Genomic DNA, 23368 nt, shown 5'->3' on the forward strand with positions numbered 1-23368 from the left:
TGAGGTTTTAGAGATGCTATTTTTTCCACTGTCATGTCAAATTCAGTACTGGATTATGGCTGTGTGGTCCTAGATACATGGTCCATGAGGGAACTTGAGCAAGCAAATACCAGATACCAAAGGCAGCCATGTCTCGTCCTCACCAGGGCAGTTTACTTTGAGTGATAAGAGGCTTGGAAATGAGAGCCTTCTCTGATCTTTACTGTTTTTCGTAAACTTGTTCTTTGTTTCAGGCTTCTGTAGCCTACGTGCTTTCAGGAGAGCCAAAGACTCCTTGAGAGGCTCAAGTCCAATTCTGGAATTCCCAGGAGAGTCCCTGGGTAGGAACAAAATAAATTGAGGGGATTATTATTAGAAAGAAGCCTTAAGATTGAGACTGGCCAACTGTCTAAGAAGTCAGGTTCTGATCCATCCATCACATGTGTAATTTGAAGGCTAAATACATAAGGAAGGACCTTTGGCAAAAGTGATGGGTGCCATATAAACTCATAAGCAGATGTAAATGCCCTACGGGATGTTCTTAAAGCAACATGACTCGGGGAAGTTCATGTTGATAGCACTAACTTGCAGACTAAGCCCATCCAGGTGCAGTTATGGACTTGAAGTAAAAGACAAGTTTTGAATTCACCTATTAGCAGTACACCTTGGTCAAAATTATTTCACTTCTTTGGTCCTCAGTTTCCTCATCTGTAAACCAAGGGGGTGATCATTACTAGTCCCTTTCAGCCTTAAAATTAAATAATTCTAGGAGCTTCTCCAATGAGCAGATGAAAAAATGAATGACCTTTGGTTTTCCACCTTGTGAAAGCCCTGCTGAAAACAAGGGGTAAGACAAACAGTGACTTGAACCTTTATCCCACCCCTGACAGTTATTAACTATGTGACCAGGAGTGATGCCCTTCATGTCACTTCAGTTTCCTCATCTGGAAAAGAGGCACCATTTCCTCACCATGGCCCAACCTGCCAAGCATCTCTACCTCACAGGAAACTTGGACTTCATGCCTGGGTCCCATGATTGTGAGCAATGAGCTTTTGTCTTTTCTTTTAAGAGTACAGGTCTCCACACACTTGTCAGTCATCTCTTTTCTAGGGTCATGTATGTACCCTCTTTCTACCTTTTCTCCATCCCTTCTCCCATTTGCATTATATGCTGCCTTCTCCCACTAGAATATAAGTTCCTCAAGGGCAGGAACTCTCTTTCTTGTATTTGTATCCCTAACTCTTAGCATAATGCCTGACACATATTAATGTTTCATAGATGCTCTATTTATCGATCAGTCAATGGGGTCAATAATACCTACTTCCCAGGGTTGTTGTGTGGATCAAATGAAATAAAATCTGCAATGAACTCTGCAGACCTTAAAATGCTATGTATGCTGGCCACTATAATTATTATTAACCATTAAAATTAATTAGTAAACATTTACACTATGTGCTAGTCTTTGGGCTAAGGGCTAGAGACTCAAAGAAAGGCAAAAACACAAAAGCAGACCCTGCCATCAAGGAGCTATATACTAAGGGGAGATATAACAGGGGAAATACATATGTACATACAATATATAGAGTAAATTGAAAGTAACAGAGGGAAAGGTTCAAGAGGGAAAGGTTCAAAAGGGTAGGGGACTGGGAAAGGGCTCCATTAGAAGGTGTTATTTGAGCTGAATATTGAAAGAAGCTAGAGGTCCTAAGAGTTGGAGGTGAGAATGGGCACAAAGCATAGCTCACGCAAAGACATGGAGATGGGAGATGGAGTGTCCTGACCAAGGAACAGCAAATGGGCCAGTATGGCTGGATAGTAGAATATGTAGGGGGAAGTAAAGTGTAAGAAAACTAGAGAGATAGAAAGAGGAGAAAAACAACAAAATTATAATTATTAATATTGTGCTTTCATTGAGTTATGTAGCAGATGAGCTTGCATCCCAACATTTTCATTGAATTAAAAAAAACCCACAACCATCTCATCCATCTGTGCACTAGTTCCCCAAATGTTAAACATAAAAGAACAGGATTGCATCTTGTCCTTGGACAATTTCTATGTGAAACCCATTATATAAGAAGAAAAAATGAAATAATAATTCTCCTAGGAATACAGGAACAAGGAGATTTTCTGATATGTTTTCTGCATACCGTTCACCAGGGCTATCTTGAGGCGGCACTCCATCATGACGTGGATGGGTCATGTTGTATTCACTGCTGGGAATGTTTGGTGTTCACCGATTATTATTGGTCTGCCCATGGAGGAGGAGTAATTAAGACTTAGTCAGTTATAAATAAGACAGAGTTGTACTTTCTGGCAAATTCTTTAATGTGACTGATTACCCTTGGCACACAAACTACAGTTGCATGGACCATTCAAATAAAAGTGGCATAATGATCTTTCCATCTGTCAAATTCTCATAATTAAAGGCATCAGGAGTGCATAGAATTAGCACCTCGGGCTCCTTTTGCAGGTTTGAACAGCATCCATCACCAGTTTGACAGATGGGATTATATTTCTTCACATCTCCATTTTTCTCTCATTTGTATGATTACGTAATTCCTCAGCGAGGGCACCTACAGGAGATATGGAAAGCCAGTCTTGAGATAATTGCAGGCAGGATCCCTTAGATCTACTTCATTATTTATCATCACTCTTGAGCTGAAACTCCAAATATGTACAGAAGCCATTATGTAAGAAATCGATCAACCCCATTTTCCTCTAGATGCAGGAAGAGAGGTTAGCTGCCCCAGGAGCATATGAGGACACAGAGGCTCCAGACAGCTGATATACATGATCTAAGGTGAGAGGAAGGGAGAAGAAGAATATGTTTCCATGTTAATAGACTTTACTGAGCCACATGCCTTTTGCAGGTCCACAGAGTTATCATGAAACAAATTAAATAGTGCTACTACCTAAAAAGACATAATGTTGGAGCTGGATGATGTTGGTTGCATAATCTTCTGGGCCTCAGTTGCCTAATCTGTAAAAATAGCTGAATGTTCACTAAGACTCTGCAAGATGATGATTTGAATAGAGGATGCTAGTTCAAGGCTATTTCAGTTTGTGTGACAGGTAGCATGCTGGAGATGATGGAAGTCTAGCCTTAGAGTCAGGAAGGCCTGGGTTCAAGCTACCTTGGAGCACATAATGGCTGTGTGACCCTGGCCGGATCACTTTACCTCTCAATGACCCAGATAACTCTCTTAGACTACGAGGACAGGACAGCTGGCTAATTTGTATTGATAGAATAAAGTTCCTTCTTGGGGATTTTCTTATATAAATGAAATCATAGGTACAGACTGCCCCCTCTCCCTAACCCTTCTGATGGGTTCCCGTAATACTGCACTTTAGCCTGATTTCTTGTAGCGAGCCCATGTTGGCTCCTAGCAAATCTACACTTACTTTCCTAAGCTTCAACTACTTCTTTTTATACATAGTGCTTTCTATAATATTACAATATCCTCCTTGGCACCAGAGAAATAACCAAAACAAACCAGGACCAGGTCATAGGGTCATTCTCCCTGCCAAGCCCAGCCCCTCCAACCACCTGACTGGAGGGTAGATGGATATCCACACAGCTTTGTTCAAATGAAATAATATTTGTAAAGTCTTCAGACAGTGCTAGGCACACAGCACGCACTTAATAAGTGTTGCTTTTGTTCCCTCCCTCCCTAACCATAGAATTGTCAATTGCAATACTTCTGCTAAGGTAAAAGACCATCAGGTCTTATCATCCACCTTTCCATTATACTTTAAGGACATCCCTGACCCCAATTGGGGTCACAAAGAGTCAGATAAGACTGAAAATGATTAAGCAACAATAGCCAGGACTTTGCTAATTGTCTTCCTACTGAATCTTATTATGGTGACGCTTCTGGGAGCTATGTCCCTTACTCACACTTAGAGGTTGGGTTCATTGGGCAGGTGACTATTACCTTCAATTCAAGGGTAATCTGTGGATGCATCCAGCTCCCATAATCAACCAGGAGACACAATCAATCCATCTCTGTGCTAGGCACTGTTAAGTACTTTGGGATTGTTATCTCATATTAAGCACTTACCAAGTGCTGGGTACTGTGCTTAGAGCAAAGGCATTGACTAAACCAGCAGGATAACAACAGCAGCTATAAACAGCCTCCCCCCCAAACTTCAGCTATACATACAGCATCAGTGGGGAAAGTGAGAATGAACTTAAATTACATTGGTAGGAAGGTATATCTATAGGAAACACGTTACCAAGGCAACACACACCTCTAGCACTTCAGCATCCCAATATCCTTTGTCTCCTCATACTGCCCTCACATTGTTCCCCACTGGGGGCAGCATCTCTGATGGGTGAGTTTCTTAGTCGGGTTCCTCCACTCTGCTGTTCAACACCCAAATGCCAGAGGTGATTCTCCCCCCAACCCTTGGTTGGCTCTGTTTTCTGCTGGTATGGATCATGCTTCCTAAACCTGCTTGTTCTTTCTGCTTGCTTCCTGTTAGATGGTATTTCTCTTATTGGGCAAGATACCATGGCCAATACAAAGGGAGGAAAGAGAACTTTCCCTAATGGCTTCTGGTAAAGGAACAAGGATCACACTCCAGAAACCTGCTTCCGGGCTAGCAAGCTTGCTATATAGGAGCCAGCAAGGGCATGGCCAATCTTTTGCCAATCAGTGGCAAGCTGTACTTCAAAATCTATAAGGGAACTCCTTCACACCTTGTAAAGGGTCTCTACATTTTGTCAAACACCTGTATTTCTTGTCTCTCTAATACCTGTCCTATTCTATGATTTTATTAGCTGGACTGGAGATGGGGAGGGAGTGAGAATTGGTCAGTGAGAAAGAACTGGTCAGTGACAAATTTCCTCCTTTCACCTCTCTCTCTCTTTCTCTCTCTCTCCTTTTCTCTCTCTCCTTCTCTCTCTCTCTCTCTCTCTCTTTCTCTCTCTCTCTCCCCCTCCCTCCCTCCCTCCCTTTCTCTCTCTCTCCCTTTCTTTCTCTCTCTTTCTCTCTCCCTTACTTTCTCTCTCCCTTTCTCTCTCTCCATCTCTCTCTGTCTCTCTCTTTCTATCTCTCTCTCTGTCTCTCTCTCTCTCTCCCTTTCTTTCTCTCTCTCTCTCTCTCCCTTTTGTGTTGTCTCCCTTAATTAGAATGTAAGCTCTTAAAGGACAAGGATTGTTTGGATTTTCCATCTGTATCCTTTGCACTCAGCACAGTACTCGTGATGCAGCAAGCACTTCCATGCTTTTTTAATTTATTCAGTTGTTCATCAACCCATTGATTCCTTTCTGGGAACCTAACTTTTAAAAAATTTGATCTGAACTGTAATTTTATCATTTCAGTGAACTCCTTGTGTGAAAATTCCTTCCATTGATGTAGAACAGAGACTTATAGTGTAGTAGGATCATAGAATTAGAACAAGGAGGGATGCTTGTAAGCTGTAATAACATCAATGGTGATGATTAGTGCTTGTATTGCACTTTAAGGTTTTCAGAGACTTCATAGTTATTATCTCATTTAATCCTCAAATAAACCCCTGGGAGGAAGATGTCATTATTAATTCCATTTCACAGTTGATAAAACTGAGGCAGACAAGTTAAATGTCTTGCCCAGGGTCATAGGAAATGTCTAAAGCCAGATTTTCACTCAGATCTTTCTGACTTCAGTTCTAGCACTCTTTCTACTGCATTACCTAGCCGCCATCAAGTCCAGAACCCTTATTTTACAGATAACAAGGTGAGGTACAGAGAGGTGCCCAGGGTCACAGAACTTGTAATTATCTAAGAAGTGATTTGAACTCAGACTGGCTCTAGGGCTAGCCTTCTAACCCCAATGCCACACTGAATCTCTCATCCAATTTACTAGGCTGTAATCCATAGGATCATAAGATTATGGAAATAGTGCTAGAAGTAAACTTTGAAGTCAACTGGTCCACCTTCTCTCTCACTGTCTACGTGAAGAAACCCAGGTCACCTATTTCAATTCAACAAATATTTAGTAAACTCCTTCCACATGCTTGGCACTATGCCAGGTGTTGGATGGTATTATCTCACTTTTTCTGTTAACTTGCCAGTGCTCAACAGGGTGCTTTCCACACATAAAGTACTGAATAAATACTTTTACAATCCATTTTTATAAAGTTAAAAAAACTCCAAAGATCATGACCTTAAGGAACCTCTGATCTAAACTAATATTTACAGAAATAAGTATTAATCAATCAACAAATATTTCTTAAGCACTTATTATGTGCCAAGCACTGTGCTAGATTCTAGAGAGACAAATACAAAAAAATAAAACAGCTCCTACTCACACGGAGTTGACATTATCATGGGAGAAATGAGTACAATTGGACATTGACTCAGATTATGGGGAAATGATCAATCTGAACAAAGTAATATGACAAATTTGAGGAGAAAGAGAGAGAGAGACAGACAGACAGATGGAGAGAGAGAGAGAGAGAGAGAGAGAGAGAGAGAGAGAGAGAGAGAGAGAGATCACTTTTTTGGGAAAGGGAGTCATCCTTTCCATTTTGTGAAAATCAGGCTTCTTTTGTCTGCCCATTTCCAATCTTCTGCCATTTCTCATTATTCAGTATTACTGAAAGTGGCTTCTTAGCTACATCTGTTCAGTCTTTCATCCTTCTGTGATGTTAATTCATCTAAACCTACAGATTAGATCTCATATATATCAGCTAAGTGTTTCTTGAACATCTCCTCACCTATCTTGGGATTCCCTTTCCAGTTAGTTTCCTCAATCCCTTCCCAGGTTAATGATTATTCTCCTTGATAGTGCTATGCAGGGGAAATGAGTGCTGGGCCATTGTATCTTTCTTTGTCATCTGGCCCATTGCACCATCTGCTCCTGCTAGTAAACCAATCCCTTCTTTCTTCTCCTTCCTCTGAACACAACTTTTTTTTCCGATAATAGTTTTTTTTCAATTACATGTAAAGATAGTTTTCAACATTCATTTTTACAAGATTTTGAGTTCCAAATTTTTCTTCCCCTCTTCCTTCTCTCCCCCTTCCCCATGATAGCAAGCAATCTGATATAGGTTATACACGTACAATCATGTTAAATATATTTCCACATTGGTTGGTTGGTTGGTTAATTGTTGTCCTTCATTCTAGGACCAAAAGAACATCACCATAATAAAGTAAAATTTCAGTGTGTCCAACTTCGGCTGATTAGACCAATATGAGCTCGGAATGCTCTACCACAGGTTGAGCACAGATAGTCCATATGAATATTTGGGGTGGATGCTCCAAATTTGTACTTCCTGCGTTTGCTTTGTACTGTCTCAATTCTACTTTGCTCATAGAGCACAACACCCTCTCTGATGTGGGCATGCCATGCTGAGCAGTCCTGTGCCAGCGTACATATTGTAAAAGAAGAATCAGAACAAAAAGGGGGAAAACACGATTAAGGAAAAAAACGCACACAAAAAGTAGAAATAGTATGCTTCAATCTGCATTCAGACTCTATCGGCTCTTTCCCTGGAGTTGGGTAGCATTTTCATCATGAGTCATTTGGAATTGTCTTGGATCATTGTGTTGCTGAGAAGAGCTAAGTCAGTTATTGTTGATGGTTGCACAATGTTGCTGTTTCTGTGTATAATGTTCTCATCATTCTGCTCACTTCACTCATGATCAATTCATGTAGATCTTTCCAGATTTTCCTGAAATCTGCCTACTCATAATTTCTTATAGTATAATAGTATTCCATTACATTCATATACCACAACTTGCTCAGTCATTCCCCAATTGATGGCTATCCCCTCAATTTCTAATTCTTTGCCAACATTAAAAAGAGCTGCTATAAATATTTTTGTACATATGAACACAACTTTTAAAAAATAATTTTATTGTCTGTAATGTTTATGGGGAGAACAAACATTTTACTTATTTTAGTATTTACCTTTATGAACTCTAAAATGAAAGTACTCTTTCATACTCACCTCCATGAATATCTTCACTTTCAACTCTCCTCACAACTCTAGACTTTTCCACTTCTATGCCAGTATCCTTCTCATCCTGAAATTGTGTTCACCTCTGTAATTCCTTTCTCTAATTGGTGACTTCCTGCTCAGGACTATTATTCCCAGAGGAAGCCAGACCTTCACTTCTTTCCTCCATTGTGGCTTCATTCTTGTCTCTCCAGACTTTTCCACTATTAAAATATAAGTTTCTTGAAGGCAGAGACTAACTTTTTGTTTGATTTGTTTCCCCAGCACTTAGTATAGTGCCTGGCACATAGAAAGGTCTTAGTAAGTAGATACTTATTGATTTAACTCCATTTTATGTGTTGTCTTCCCTCATTAGAATATAAGTTCTTTGAGGGCACATACTAATTTTTTGCTTACATTTGTATACCAAGGCTTAGCATAGTGCCTGACACACAGTGAGTGTTTAATAAATATTTTTCCTATCTGCCTATCTACCTACCTACCTATCTTTCCATCTATCATATCTATCTATCCATCCATCTATCTATCCATCCATCCATCCATCCATCCATCCATCCATCCATCCATCATCTACTTGCCTCTCCCATTTTTGGGACATATCCTTTCTAAATTTGAGCTCCCCAGAGGATTCAGGCTCAGATATCATCTATCTATTATTTTAAACCCCTCTTTCCTTTTCTTCTTTTCTGAGGGAACTTGGACTTATATTTTTTGTTTTACATATTCAGGAGCTTCCCCTCCTTCTTGATTTGCCTTCCCTTTCTGAGTGAGTATCTGGTCAATAACACTCATCTTTTCTCCAAGTTCTTGAAAAGCCCCTTTCTTCAGCTTTAAGGTACATTTCTGCCTATGTCCAGTGTTCCCTTCTTTAACTATTAGAGTTAGCTAAGATCTGTCTCTCTGTGAAAAAGCAGATCACTAAGAAAGACAGAAACTAAGGAGGAAAAGCAGCCCATCAACATATGAAGCCAGAAGGACAGTATTTGAACCCAGACATTCCTGATGCCATTTCTCCATAATGCTATATTGCCTCTCTTATTAAGGTTATAATTGTGTATTTCATAGATTTAAAGGTGGAAGGAACCAAAAGTTCATCTAATTCAACCTCTCATTTTACAGATGAAGAAATTGAGGTCCAGAGAGGTGAATCACCTTATTCCAGGTCACTCATTTCATGAATACCATATCTAGTATTCAAACCTCTGTCTTTTGACTCCCAATACATTGTTCTTACCAGGGAATCATGCACCAAGAGCTTAGCATAGACCCACCCGGGCCTCCTTCGAAAGAATGTTTCTTAAACTGTGGGTCACAACTTCATATGCAGTTGTGAAAAATTTGGCAAAAATAAAAGGTTTCTGAATGCACAACAACCAAAATTTAATTAATAATCAAATACATAATGATGCAAGGTGGTTCTGGCAGCACTTGCCCATATTGCATTGGATAACTTCATTGCAGCCTTGGTTCTGAGCACAAAGCATGCTCACTTTGCACTGCACACACTCTCAGACCATGCAACACTAACAGATGCTGCTGAAATGTGAAAAGGGGTCACAAGTGGAAAAAGTTCAAGATATCTAGACCACAGGCCTTTCAAATCTTCTCCAGTAATCCACAGACATAACCCAAACCTTGCAATAACTGGATTTCAGTTTTGCTTCTCCTAAGTAGGTGAGAGAGTAGTCAAAAGTTGAAGGCAGTCATAGATGCTCCTTGATACAAAAGAAGAAGCAGGAAAATTAGGTGTTGGATTAACTCCATCAATCACATTCCTGAGGTGATGAATCAGTTAATAAGCAGAGTTCCCAGGAGATGGCAAACATTTGCATTTTCTCTTCCTAAGGAAAAAGGCAGTTATTCCTCCAAGATTCTAGACTGAGTCTCCTGTATAGATTCCAGAGCCTCAGAGGTTGAGTGACTTGCCCAGGATCACATAGCTAGTATTTTTCTGAGCTTAGGTCTTTTGACTCCAAGACCAGCATGTTATCCATTCCACTCATATAGCTGAAGGGGTCCTCCAGAACTCCCAACTTACATCATTTACGTATCTCAAGGATTTTTCATTTTGTCATTGTGGGAAATCTCTCTACCTACACAGATTGAGGATCCTTTAGGAGATGGTTTTCTAGCGTTGCTATGGCCAAAAAGTTCAGCATTCCTTGGTCAGCCTGGTGATGGGCTCTCCTGAACTCACCTGGGCTGGTCCTCAGCATGTAATAGATATGCTACATCTGTGAATATCTTTAAGCTACCCAGGAATAGTAGGTACTACTGTAGTAGTAACTTACAGACTACTTAGAATTACTGCCCTCTGGACAAAACCTTTGAGAACCGAGGGTGTGCCTCTGTGCCTCAATGAGACATTCAAAGAGAACTTCATCAATATCCAATTATTATGTTAGTTTTTTTTTTAAAAAAGAAAAGATGTACCCTTATGTTCTTATACTTGACTTGTAGTCCACTGTGGTCGAGACCTTTTGCTGCCATGATTATGTTTAGCGAGTCTTTCCCTATTTTGTGATACTGTTAAAAAAATTAGGTAAAAGCATTCCATTTTGTAGAATCTATCTGTGTATAGACAGATGATAGAATAGACATCTTGTATCTCTTTTGAAGTTTACTTGCTTTTCAATAGTTCTTTGTCAGATTTCCCTCTCCTCTTCTTTCTCCTCTCCAAAGGAAGGTAAATTTGGATGGCCAGATGCTGCTCAGTTAACTTGGGGTTTACTTGCTAGATGTCTTTCTTTCTTTCTTCCTTTCCTTCCTTCCTTCCTTCCTTCCTTCCTTCCTTCCTTCCTTCCTTCCTTCCTTCCTTCCTTTCTTTCTTTCTTTCTTTCTTTCCTTCTTTCTTTCTTTCCTTCTTTCCTTCTTTCTTTCTTTCCTTCTTCCTTCCTTCCTTCCTTCCTTCCTTCCTTCCTTCCTTCCTTCCTTCCTTCCTTCCTTCCTTCCTTCCTTTCTTCATGTTAGGGTTATTTTTTTCTTCCTTTTTTTTTTCACTGAATAAGAGTCACCTCATCCTAAAGTGAATACTTGGCCTAAAGGGACCAAGGTCTCCCAGTGCATCCTGGGTCATCTTCAGTCATCCTAATGAATATCTGGTCACTGGATTCAGGTGGCTCTGGAGAAGTGAGGCTGGTGACCTGCATAGCCCTCCCTCACTTCAAAACAAAGTCAAGTGCAAGTCATGTCATCATTTCTCTGATGTCATGGTCTTCTTCAGCAACAAAGGACAAACACAACAATGACTTGATGGAGAAGCTCAATAATTTTTGATAAATGCTGTCCCCACATGTTCCTCAGGTCACATGTTGCCCTTTGGTCATTCTTTCTCCATTAAAGTTTACTCTCAATGAGGCCATTTAGCCAGACTTCATTATGATCCAAATATTGAGAGTATTCCACAGTTATGTTAGTCCCTAGGGATGTCCCTGGGTGCTGAACCTCACCTAGTTTCTGCTACATCTAGCATAGTTTAATAAACTAATTTTTATTAAGTGCATACTTAATGTGTACCAGGCACCATGCAAGGGACACTGGGTGTAAAAAGGTTAAACCAAACTGGTACTTCCCCTCAAGGGTCTTACATTTTATCAGAGGCAATGACATGTCTATATAAGTAGATATAAAGCATGCTCAAAGTAAATGCATAATAAACTTTTTTGGGAGAGTCCCCAGTTGCTAGGGGGAGTTTATAAGCAGCAGTCTCATGGAAGAGGTGACATGAGCTGAGTTTAGGAGAAACATACTACAGCTGTATCTGCCACAAAATGGAGGTGAAGATTTGTACAGTGCCTAAGTCAGAGCATGAATTTCTTAACTGGGATGAAGACTTTTTTCTCCTCAGCTATAAAACCATTTTGGAAAATGAATCATAAGGATCCCAAGAATCACAGATCCATCACTGGAAAGAACCTACAGGCCATTTCATCCTGCTGTCTCATTTTACAGATATAGAAACTGAAACCCAAGGGGGTTCAGTGCCTTGTTCTAGGTCACACAGGTAGTAAGTGTTAAAGGCAGCAATGAAGCCCAGTCCTGTGGCTGACCCTGCCTTCTTAAAGACCTGAAGTCATTGTTTCACCTCACTAATAGAATCATTGATTACAATGACCTAGAAATGGAGGGGAATTCAAATATTATCTAGTCACATGGCTCACATTTAGTAGTAGTTCCCAAACATCTGCAACAGTGGTCCAGGGGTTTTGTATTTGAAAAAGTGGTTCCTTAAGCAGCAAATAATTGCCAAGAATATTGAGTAGTGCGTTAAATTACCCTAGACATTCACTGCACATTTCACTATTGTCAAAGGCAACTCATGGAACAAAAAATGTTGGGAACCACTGTTATAGTCCAGCTTCTTCATTTTGGTTCAGGAATGATAGGTGACTGGCTCAAGATCACTCAGTTGGTCTCTAAAAAGCTTGAATTTGAACCTTAGTCCTCTGACTCCCCAGTAAGTGCCTTCTACTGCCTTTAAAAACTCCATTCCATCCAAGTTAATAATCACTCATCAAGTGCTTACCTCCTACAAGTCACTCTGCTAGCTGAGGGACTTACAAAGACAAAAATCAAATGGTCCCTGTCCTGCCCTCAAACATCTTACACTCTACTGCAATCTCCTAGTATTTGACAAACTTCAGTTATAAGCCAAATGGATAGAGTTCCTGGAGTAGAGACTAAGGAAGTAGTTAATAATCAAAGAATTATAGAATCCCTAGAGTTGGAAGGAAGTCCAGCAAACATCTAGTTCAACCCATACATGAAAGGAATTCCCACTATAACCTGTCCTCCAAGTTATAACCTAGCCTCAGTCAACTGGGAAGTGAGATATACATTTAGGAAGAGAACCTTAGAGTCTTGTTTGCTTCTTTCTTCAAAGCATTGGGAAGCCTCCTCATGGTTGTTGGTTTTAAACCTTTTTTTTGAATACCAATATAACACTCTCTTCTCTACCTCCCAGCTACCTATCTATTATCTTTCACTGTTACAATATCACTGGATCACATTCTTCCTTTTAAAAGTATATCATTCTTGAGTCATGCCTTTTATGTCACCTCTCACAGAAGTCATCACTGGTCCTGTGGAGCACCTGATGACTCCCACCATGTGTCTCTACAGGGCTGTTTGTATTTTCTTCAATTCTAATTCTTTGGAGATCATGGTGTTTCAAGACTTGTATTCATGTAGCATCAAAGAGGAAGATGATATTTTTACAAAGATAGGTATTTGTATCACAGAGCAGTTTGGAATCATTGAAAACACCACACAACTTCCCAATTACCATTCATTCTGCTCTCTTTTTCCTTTTCAAATCCAGGATGATTGTCAGTATATATGTACCCATGGAGTAACTCATATGGAGTAAGTTATTCTATCAGTAAACAGAGTGTAATTGCATGCAGTAGAGAAAGAAGACTAGATTTGGAGTTAGTGGGCATGTGTTCAAATCTTGTCTTTGACTTTTCCTAACCAGGGGATCCTTGGACAAGGCATTTCCCATCTCTGGGTCTCAGTTCACTTATCTATAAAATGAGATTAGACTCAGTTTATTCTGAGATCTCTTCTAGTTCTAAACCTATAATCCAATGTTTCTATAGCTCAGCAGTGAAAATACAAAGATAAATAGCAGATGGCACCTAGCTTAATATTAGAGTTTACAATTAAGTGTGTTGGGATGAAAGGTCAAATAACCTAGGAATGACTCAGGAATAATGAAATGGGATGATTTAAAGCTAGTCGGTCATCTGAGAACAGTTTTTAGAAACAATCATTCTCACCCCCAAGTCCCATAAAAAAGACCTAACAAAAAGAAATTCACCTTGGGATACTTTTTTTAAAACAATGAATCCTTGTTTTTTTTCATAACATTTTTATACCCAGACATGGTTTAATATGGTTTAAATACTCTAGTCCCGATGATTTTTAAAAAATTTAACCAAGACATTGTCTTTTTTTCCAGGGAGAAAAGTAGTTTAGTCAAAAGGTATTGAAGTTTTAAATTTTATCATTTAAGTTTCCTAATAGAAAAGAAAAATAGGTGTTTGTCCACTTCAGCATCTACAAGAATAAACAAAACATGAATTTATTGCATCAGAAATATTGTTCAAGGACCTTCCACAACAAACATGGTGTTTCACATGAAGACATTAACATTGAGAAGTTCTAACTTCCTCTTTCCATGTCAACATCTCAAGCAACTATTTTAAGTATCAGGGAGTACTGTCAAGTTGGAGTCTCAATTTTAGTTCAAGACTAGCTCCAAACTTTGTGTACTTCCTATTCACAAGCCAGAAAATAAAGATGATTCAAGTCAAAATTATGTTATATCAAAACCTATAGAAGCCGGGGCAAAATGTGCGGCACATGTTTTGAAAGAAATGAAAAAGAGTATGCGGAAATTGAAAATTATACATAATTCATTACATATCCTGGCACATTTGAAATGGACCTGAATATTCATTGCATACCCAGTTAGAAAAGTTTCTATAAATTCCCCTCTATGATGAATATGTGGAACCTTTTTGGATTTGCATAATAATTCAGGAGAGCCTTCAGGGAGAAAATGAACACTGGGGGATTTTTTTTTTCAAATAGAAGACATACAGTCCAAGTGAGAAGATGGAAGGTACTTTAACAGCATAATTTCTTCTAAGGAGACTACAGTCCCAAGAATGGTCTTTTCAGGAGGAGAAGGCAGTTTCGAAGTGATGTAAAAGAGAAGATAGCTTTCTGAAAAAACAAAAGATCATCTACCCTTTGGGAATCAGGTCGGAGAGCCTTGAAATCATAAGTGTCATTTTTACAGGATACTTGATCATCTTGTCCTAAAATCAACTATCAAGCGTTGATTAAATGCTTATTAGTTGGCAAGCACTATGCTAAGCACTGAATATGCAAATAAAAAGCAAAAACAGTTCCTGTCATCAAGGAGCTTACATTCTAATGGAGGACGAGGTGAATAATATCTACACAAATACACAAACATATGAAGGAAGCATTTGACATTTGAGGTGAGTCTTGACAGAAGCCATGTATTCCAAAAAATGGAGGTTGGAAGCGTTGCGTTCCAAGCATGAGGAATAGTCAGTGCAGAAGATGGTAGATAAAAGATGGGAAATCATGTATGAGGTACAGCAAATAAGCCAGGAAAATTAGATTATAGAGTTCATGAGGGGGAAAATGGGTAAGAACACTGAAAATATGGGAAAGGGATAAGGTTGAGAAGAGCTATGAGTGCCTGAGGATTTTGTAATAATTCTAGACAATGTATCCTGCAGTTCTCATAATGAGCAAGGTCATTTCATCATATGCATCAATATTCATTGTAGAAGATAAAGAAATGGCCAAGTTCCATGAAGAACATGGCAAGAGCCTTTAAACTGAGTCAACCCACATTTTGACACTTGGTAACCTCAATGCAACTGACGGGAGAACAGGAAAAACTACATTGGAAGTTAAGATTCAAGATCAAGAAATGAGGGCACTTCAGTCATTCCAGTCACCCAGATTTGCAATCTAGGAGTTATTTTTGACTCTCCCCTTTCCTTCCCTTCTCTTCCTTTCACTCTTCATACCCAATGACTTGATAAGTCTTGTGATTCTATTTCTCTGACATTTCTTTCATCTGCTCTTTTTGACCCCCTCACACAATTCCAATTCAAGCCATTATCTCTTGTCAACTAGATTTTTGCAATACCTTTACTTCAATCTCCCAGATTCCAGACTGTCCTCTCTCAAATCTATCTTTCCATGCATCTGACAAAATTGTTTACCTAAGACATAAGTTTGACTATGTCACATTCCTATTCAAAAATCTTCCATAGCTCCCTCTTTCCTCCAAGATAAAAGACATGTTCTGGAATTTTAGACCCCATACAGAACCTTTCTAGACTAATTTCATATTACTCCCTCTTCATAAACTGTGTTGGGGCAATCAAATTGGCTTCCTTGTCTTTCCACAAATAGAACATACCTTCTCTACTTTTGCCTAGAATCTACACCCTCATCCTCTTAGCCCCTCAGAATCCCTAACTTCCTTCAGTGCTCAGTTCCTAAGACAGACTTGTTTTACCCTCCCTATCCCCATACTCCCTATTGTCATTGCTTTTGGTCTCCTCAGATTAACCCAATCCATTGATAAACATTGATCAAGCTTCTATTTGCTTATTTATATGCATGTTGTATCTCATTATTAAAATGAGACTGGGAATTGTTTTTCCTTTTAATAATTACATCCACAACACCTAGCATCATGATTTGAATATAGAATATGCTTAAAAACTGTGTAGTGAATTGAATTGAATGGACTTATATTGAATATACAATCTATTAAAGCCCCAAGATATTTCTCATACAAGTTCTGGTCTGACTGCGCCTCCTTGAGTCTGTCCTTGTGTTAGACTTGATAATGCTACATATGAAATTTCTTTTTATGAGATTCAGGTGGTTGCGATATAATTTTTGGAACCTGATTCTGTCATCCAATGTGTCGGTGATCTCTCTCAGCTTTGCGTCATCTGCACATTTGATGAGCAGGTCATCTGTGCCCTCTTCCATATCATTGATTTTTAAAAGATGTAAAACATTACAGGCTCAAGGGGAGATCATCACCTATTTAGAGCAAAGGTCAGAGTAGGAGCCAATGTAGAAGAAAAGATATAGATGAGAATATATAGCAGAATCAGAACTACAGACTGACATTTCTAAAACATGTTTTCAATTCAGAAAAATGTGAAGACATCACCATTAAAAAGAAAGTTTAACTAATACAAAATAGCTGCTTTTTAAGGAGACTCAAACCTCCTCAGTCATCTGATGCTTAATATCTTTGCCATAAAAGAGAGCTAGCAACCAAGATCAATAGAGGTTCTTTTTTAAAGCATTTTGGAGGAAGAAGAGAGCAGAAAATGATGAACAGTATTATCTCACTCAAATGATCCTTAGTCTCCTTGCTATGGGCATTCCTGCTGATGAAGCATTTATGATTGCCTATCCTGTCCTATTCTTTCCATGTTCTCCCATAAGTTTGCTGGAAGTGGTCTGCCCAATGTGCTGGAGGCCTTCCTTCCTTTTCTTTTGATAGCAGTGGAACATTTGGGTTTTCCAATGGTTATTCTGCCCCACCCCTATCTCAATCTCTCTCTGTCTCTTTCTGTCCTTTCGGCCTCTCCCTCTCCAATACCTCCCCTTCTCCAAAATATTCTGTACTCCCTTCTTTCCTCTCTTGTATTTTTGCCACCACCATCTCTCCCCTGTACTATTGGAAATAGCCTTCTAACTAGACTTGCTTCAAATTTCTACTCCCTCCAATCCACCCTCTATTCAGCTGCCCAGATGACTTTTCTAAAGCACAGATCTGATCACTTATTCCCTAGCTCAGCAAGCCCTAGTGGTTTCCTCTTTCCTGAAAACTCTTTTGTTTGGCACTTAAAGTTCTTCAGAACTCAGTCCCTTCTCACCTTTGTAGTCTTCTTACTCCTCCATGCATTCTCCTATCCAGTTACCCTGGCCATCTTGCCACTGCTTAAACACAACACTCCATCTCCCATCACTGTGTCATTAGACTTTCTGCCCTCAATGCCTGGAAAACTCTACCTTTTCAACTGTACCTCTTCACTTCCCTGGCTTCCTTCAGATAAACTTTCATCTTCTGCAGGAGGCTTCCCAGTCTCCTCCATCTGCTAGTGCCTTCCTTTTATAGATTACTTTCTGTTCATTCTGCATGTCATCTGAATATAGCTTTCCATGTTTGCTCGTCCATTAGTATTTGAGCTTCTTGAGGATGGAGGCCATATTTTCTTTTTTTCTTTGTGTCTCAGCACTTAGCACAATGCTTGGCACATTCATAAATGCTCATTAACTAACTAAACTGGGTCAATATACAGTTTGTCATTGTGTACCAAGCTTTTCTTTTGAAGATTTGTCCCATTTCTTTCTCCAGAGATCTCTACAGTAGAGATTGCATTGATCCAGACAGAATCAGAAAGACATTGTTCCCATGTTCTCTAGCACTGTGATCTCTAAGTCTTTTTCTGTTAGTTATTGCACTTGTGCATCTCTTGATTTCTGAAGTCCACTTCCCCCCTCCTTTCACACCCTCAAAAAAGTCTCCCAAAGAACTGCTTCTGGCAGGAATTGATTTTCCCCCACTCTTTCCATATTGCTCCAATCATTTCTTCACACGTAACTGGCCTGCTTTCTTTCCAGTTAGTCATGCGCTATTGTTCCCTTTACTATGGCTCCCCAAGATGAGTGAGCATCTCTATTGCTTCTTTGTGCTGGGATTAGGCCACCTGATTGCCTGTGCTAGCTCACCTTTTTTTCAACTGTTTACAGCGATTGTAGGTTCATTGTGGGCTTGGCATGACCTCCTCTGAACCCTTTTGTGGGACTTCTCACTTCCAAGAACAAAGATTCATGCACAAATAATCTTTGTGGTAGACACTGCTACGGTGCGAAGGGCATGGGCATGGAGAGTGGGCAGGGAGACAGAGTAAGGGGAGAGTTTTTATTTCTTTGACTCATAGACTCCACCAAAAGTGGGACTCTCAGTACTTGACAGCACCCAGTAGGGCGCCACCCACTCCTCTTGTAAAGCATGCTGATCACTTCCCATCTACCTAAAAATGAGCAAGAAGCAGGATTTGTTATTTTCACAAACGCAGGTCCTGCTTTTCCTTGTGCTTTAATATTCCATTTTTCTGAATACATGTTTAACTCATCGGGAGAAATGCAAAATATACACCTGTGTATATGAGATTTTATTTTATCCAGTTCCCTGCAATTTCACTGATGTAGGGAAGTCCCAGTGAAAAATGTCCTTCCACGAATGCACATCTGTGACTCAGGGTTGTCTTTGAGAGCTGTCTCTGACAGTGGGAAATTAAGGAACGTGCCCAGGTTCCCAGAGCCAATATCATTCAGGGCATAGTTTCTGGTTAGTTACAACACTGAAAATGCAAATGATTTGTTTGGGCTTACACGACCAGAATGTGTTAGAAGCAGGACTTGACCCGGAAGGCTCACACTGAGCCCAGAGTTCTCACTACCGTATCAAACAGCCTCTTGGGGCCGTATTCAGTTCAATTTAATTCAATTCAATAAGCATTTATTAAGCACTACTAGGAACCAGACTTTGCACTTAGTGCTGGGGATACATACATACAAAAATATGTGTATGTATATATGTATGCATTTGTGTATATATAAACTTTATACATGTGCAACATAAACATGTGAGATAGAAAAGACAGGATATATTATATAAGAATATGTAGTGTTCCATGTCCATACTTTATACATGTAACATTTTACATACATACATACATAAACACACAAAATAATTTGCAAAAAAAGGGATCTATCAGCTGTCAGATCAGAAAGAACCTCATGTAGTAGGTGACATTTGAGATGAAGGAAGCTATTTGAGATGAAGTTCTAAAAGGGAGGGATAAAAAAGAAAGGTTTGGAAGAGGGAGATAGGATATTGTACTAGTAACTTAAATCAGTTGGACTAGAACTCAAAATGAACAATTATTGTAACAGGCTTGGAAAAGTAAGTCAGAGCTGGATTGTAAAGATCTTAGCAGAGCCCCTGTCACCAATGCCAGGTCAGACAAGGTGAGTAGATCCACCTTCTTTTTCCATCTAATACCTAGGAAGAGCACCTTCCCAGCAAGGGAATGTTTCCTTTTGTTTAAGAGCTGATAAATATGGTGAGCTTGGGGCCTCAGTATGCTCTCGTGAGCTTTCCCACCATTTATTCAGACCATGCAATACATTCGAGCCAGTAGCCCCAGCTAAATGACTTTACCTTAATGATTTAGCAAGCATTTATTCAGCATGTACTTTGTGCAAGTAGATGGGGACACAGACAAAAAGAAACGACTCCTGCCTTGAAGATGCTTACCTTCTCCTGCATGGGAGTGGGAATACAGCTTCTATCAGATAAGTCAATTCAAGGTAGTCTGAGGAGGGCAAAGCACTAACAACAGGGTGATAAAGAGGCAAGCAGAGACCAGGGAAAGCTTTGTGGAAAAAATGGCACCTGAGCTGAGTCTGAGATTGGTAGGGATTACATGTATTTGGATGTGGGCTAGTGTATCTCAAACATGTAGAGCAGCACCCATCTGGGATATTCCCCAAACTCACACACATATTCACACAGTTTGGGGTACCTAGAGGGTTGGCTCCACCCTACTTGATCTCAAGGGTTTTAAAGATAATCTTGAAGAACTATAATAATATCCTGAGCCCCCATCAATGTGCCTTTCATTAACAATCATGACAGCCATTAGCCTTTAGAAAAGGCATTTGCTGAGAAAGTGTAGTAAGGATATCTGGTATATAACATTCTCCAAACCAGGAATTCACTCTTCATATATACATACACATATATACACAAGCATACACACACGCATGTGTGTATGTATATATATATATATATACATACATACATATGTATACACACACACACATATTCTCCACTGGAAGAGTGAACTCAGACTTTGAATTCAAAAGTAGAAAGGCACTTCTGTGGCAAACAGGTACCTCTCATCTGCTAACAACTGGAGTAATTTTCTCCTTTATCAAGTTCCCCTAAGGTGCTTCTCTTTTATGAATGGATAGTTCAGTTAGTTTCTGAGGCTCCATATCTCTGATGGGTAGCATTGTTCTTTTGTGCATGGAGTCATGTTCCTTGGTACAGCTACCACTCCCCCTGGGTACTATTTTTGTGCATTTGTTACAGGTGCCCCCACTCCTGCTGTCAGTCACCAATGCTCCAGCCTCAACTACCATCTTGTAGATTTCCCAGGACATATGGGAGGCCGTAGGGTTGGCCATCTTGTAGGAGTGATTTTTTTTCTGTGGGTTGGACTAAATAGCAACTAAGGCTTCTTTAGCTCTGAAATTCTATGATTCTTTGATTCCATTGTCCAAGAACAGCCCAGAGCAGTAGAAAAGCTCATTATTAGGTTGGCCACAGAGTAACATTTTTTTAGGAATAGTGTTTCAAGATTATCTGGATAGATTGTGAAAGTCTCACAAAATAATGGATCCTTGAAGTGAAGGGTCAAGGTGAGGGGGGGACATATTACATGAAAGACTATGGTCTCATTATAAAGAGCCCCTCCAAGCAACCTTATTGTCTATTTTTTTCCATATGAAATTTTATATAGAATGTAAACTCTGAGGGCAGGGACTATTTTTTCCCTAAATATCTCAATATTTAGTATAGTATCATAGTAGATGCTTAATGAACAAAAAATGCTTTTTGAACAGATGAATGAATGAATGAACAGAAGTTCCAGAGGTTACATGGGGCTTAGAAATAGGACAATCTCTATTCAGATCCCACCTTTGATGCTTATTAACTCTATACCTCTTCAAGTCAATTAACCTTAACACATCTCAGGCCATTTTCTAGGATTGATCTATAAAGCCAGAGACAGATTGCAGGCCTGCATTGCTGGAGGGAGCTCCCATACTGGGAGTTCCCTATGCAGATAAAATTCTAGTTCCTTCATTTATTTACATATGGAATTTCCCCAAACTGCCTCACTCATGGTTTGGTGACTAGGGTCAAGGCAAATTCTATAGCAAGACCCACTAGGCACAAGTCCAAGAAAGGGAAAAACTCATTGAGGGGCATGCAACCCTGTCCCAGCTTTGATCTCCTTGCCCTGTTCATGGCAAGCAACATGAAGAGAGCAAAATAAAGAGCCAAGAAAAAAGAGACGATTGGGCATTTGGAGGCTGCCTAAGAGCTTTTATTGGCTTATTATTCACCAATCCGTTAAAGAAAATGTATCTTGTTACTAAAAAAAAACAAAGGTCCATTCAGTTGGATGTGGGGGTTGGGGATAGCAAAGGAAAGGAGAAGAGAATGAATGGGCATCACAATTGTCAGGAACCAAATGGTCTTTTATTTCTAAAACACTCCCTCTTCAGGATGTTCCAGAAATTCTAAACAAACAGAGACTTCTGGATGCCAACCTGGAGCCACATTCCTTTACTCAGTGCAGAAGGGCCCAACCTGGTGATGACAATGGATCACTCACACAGACTTTGAAAGGCAGAAAGGAGACATAGGAATTTATTTTCCTGATCTCCAAAGCCACTGGTGCTTCTCCCCCAAAGTTAGCTTGTACTTATTTCAGATATATTTTATATCCATCTGTAAGTGTCCATGTTATTTCCTCAACAGAATGTAAGCATCCTGAGGGCCACTGCTTCATTCCTGTCTTTGCAATCCAGAGTTTTTCACAGTGCATGGCACTTAGTAGGTGCTTAATCAATACTGGTCAATTGATTATAAGGGATACAAAGAAAGGCATTAGACAATTCCATCCCTCAAGAAGATCATTCCAATGGGAGAGAACCCACAAAGCTGAAAAGTGGATGGCTCTTGGGGTGGAGTAGGGAGACTTTATCAGCTCTGGGGCACAATGAAGTCCTGTGGTCTGGAGTGGGAGGAAATTATTTGAACAGATGAGAGTTTCAGAGTTGACTTTCACTTGCAGATTGATGAATTTATGGAAATCATGAAGTCCAGGAAAGAAGCTGAGTGAGCAAAGAGCTGAATTCTCTGAGAGCCTTCCTTAAATGGTAGAGTCAAGGAGGAAGTCTCCAATGTTCGACTTTCTTCTTCTCCAAAGGGGAAGTATCCAGGGTAAGAGTTGCTGGGGAAGTCAGTACTGATTTAATCCTTCAGAATGATGATTTTCTGGAGATCATGAGAACTAGGAAAGTGGCTATGTGGAAAATGATGTAATTGTTAAACTGTAAAAACTATATGTCATAATAAACACTTAGAAGGCAGAGAACTTATCTTATGCTTCACCTCTATCTTCCACTGAGCCTAGGACAGTGTCTGGTATGCTGTAGGCCCCTACTAAATTCTTATTGATTGCTGGTTTGGATGAGTGGTTATACTTTTCCCCTTTCTGGTAATCAGGAAAGAGGGCAAAGGAGAGCAAATTGAACGTGATGGTTTGAAAGAATGTATAAAGGAATAAAACTCCAAAAAGGAAATAAGTGAATTCACTGACAACAAGGATTTTAGTACTTTCTATACAATGGAAGCTACAGGTATATACGTTAATACTTGAAAGGGTTTTTAATGGATCTGTGATTTCAGTGGATGTGATATTCATTCCAGCGGTGCAACTGGCCACCCATATTTGCCTCCTCATCCTGAATCATTCTAGTATGTATTCCTTATAAACTATCCAGGGCAGCTAGGTGGTACAGTGGATAGAGTACTAAGCCTGGAGTCAGGAAGACTCATCTTCTTGAGTTCAAATCTGGCCACAGACACATACTAGCTATGTGACCCTAAGTCACTTAACCTTTTTTGCCTCAGTTTCCTCATCTGCAAAATGAACTGTTGTATCTTTAGTACTTAGCGCATTACCTGATACATAACAGGTGCTTAAT

The 23368-nt window shown here is 39.7% G+C and overlaps 2 long non-coding RNA genes across 2 annotated transcripts; one reads left to right on the forward strand and one right to left on the reverse strand.

Annotated features, from left to right (window-relative positions):
- Positions 1–2281: 2281 nt before the first annotated feature.
- LOC140511713 (uncharacterized) lies at positions 2282–4031 on the reverse strand. Its single transcript, XR_011969647.1, has 2 exons — positions 3916–4031; positions 2282–2553 (listed from the first exon to the last, which is right to left on the reverse strand). It is a non-coding gene; the product is annotated as an uncharacterized lncRNA (long non-coding RNA).
- Positions 4032–4188: 157 nt separating this feature from the next.
- LOC140511714 (uncharacterized) lies at positions 4189–4679 on the forward strand. Its single transcript, XR_011969648.1, has 2 exons — positions 4189–4370; positions 4466–4679. It is a non-coding gene; the product is annotated as an uncharacterized lncRNA (long non-coding RNA).
- The last annotated feature ends 18689 nt before the right edge of the window (positions 4680–23368 follow it).

The sequence above is a fragment of the Notamacropus eugenii genome, chromosome 6, assembly GCF_028372415.1.
Source record: "Notamacropus eugenii isolate mMacEug1 chromosome 6, mMacEug1.pri_v2, whole genome shotgun sequence".
Lineage (NCBI taxonomy): Eukaryota > Metazoa > Chordata > Mammalia > Diprotodontia > Macropodidae > Notamacropus > Notamacropus eugenii.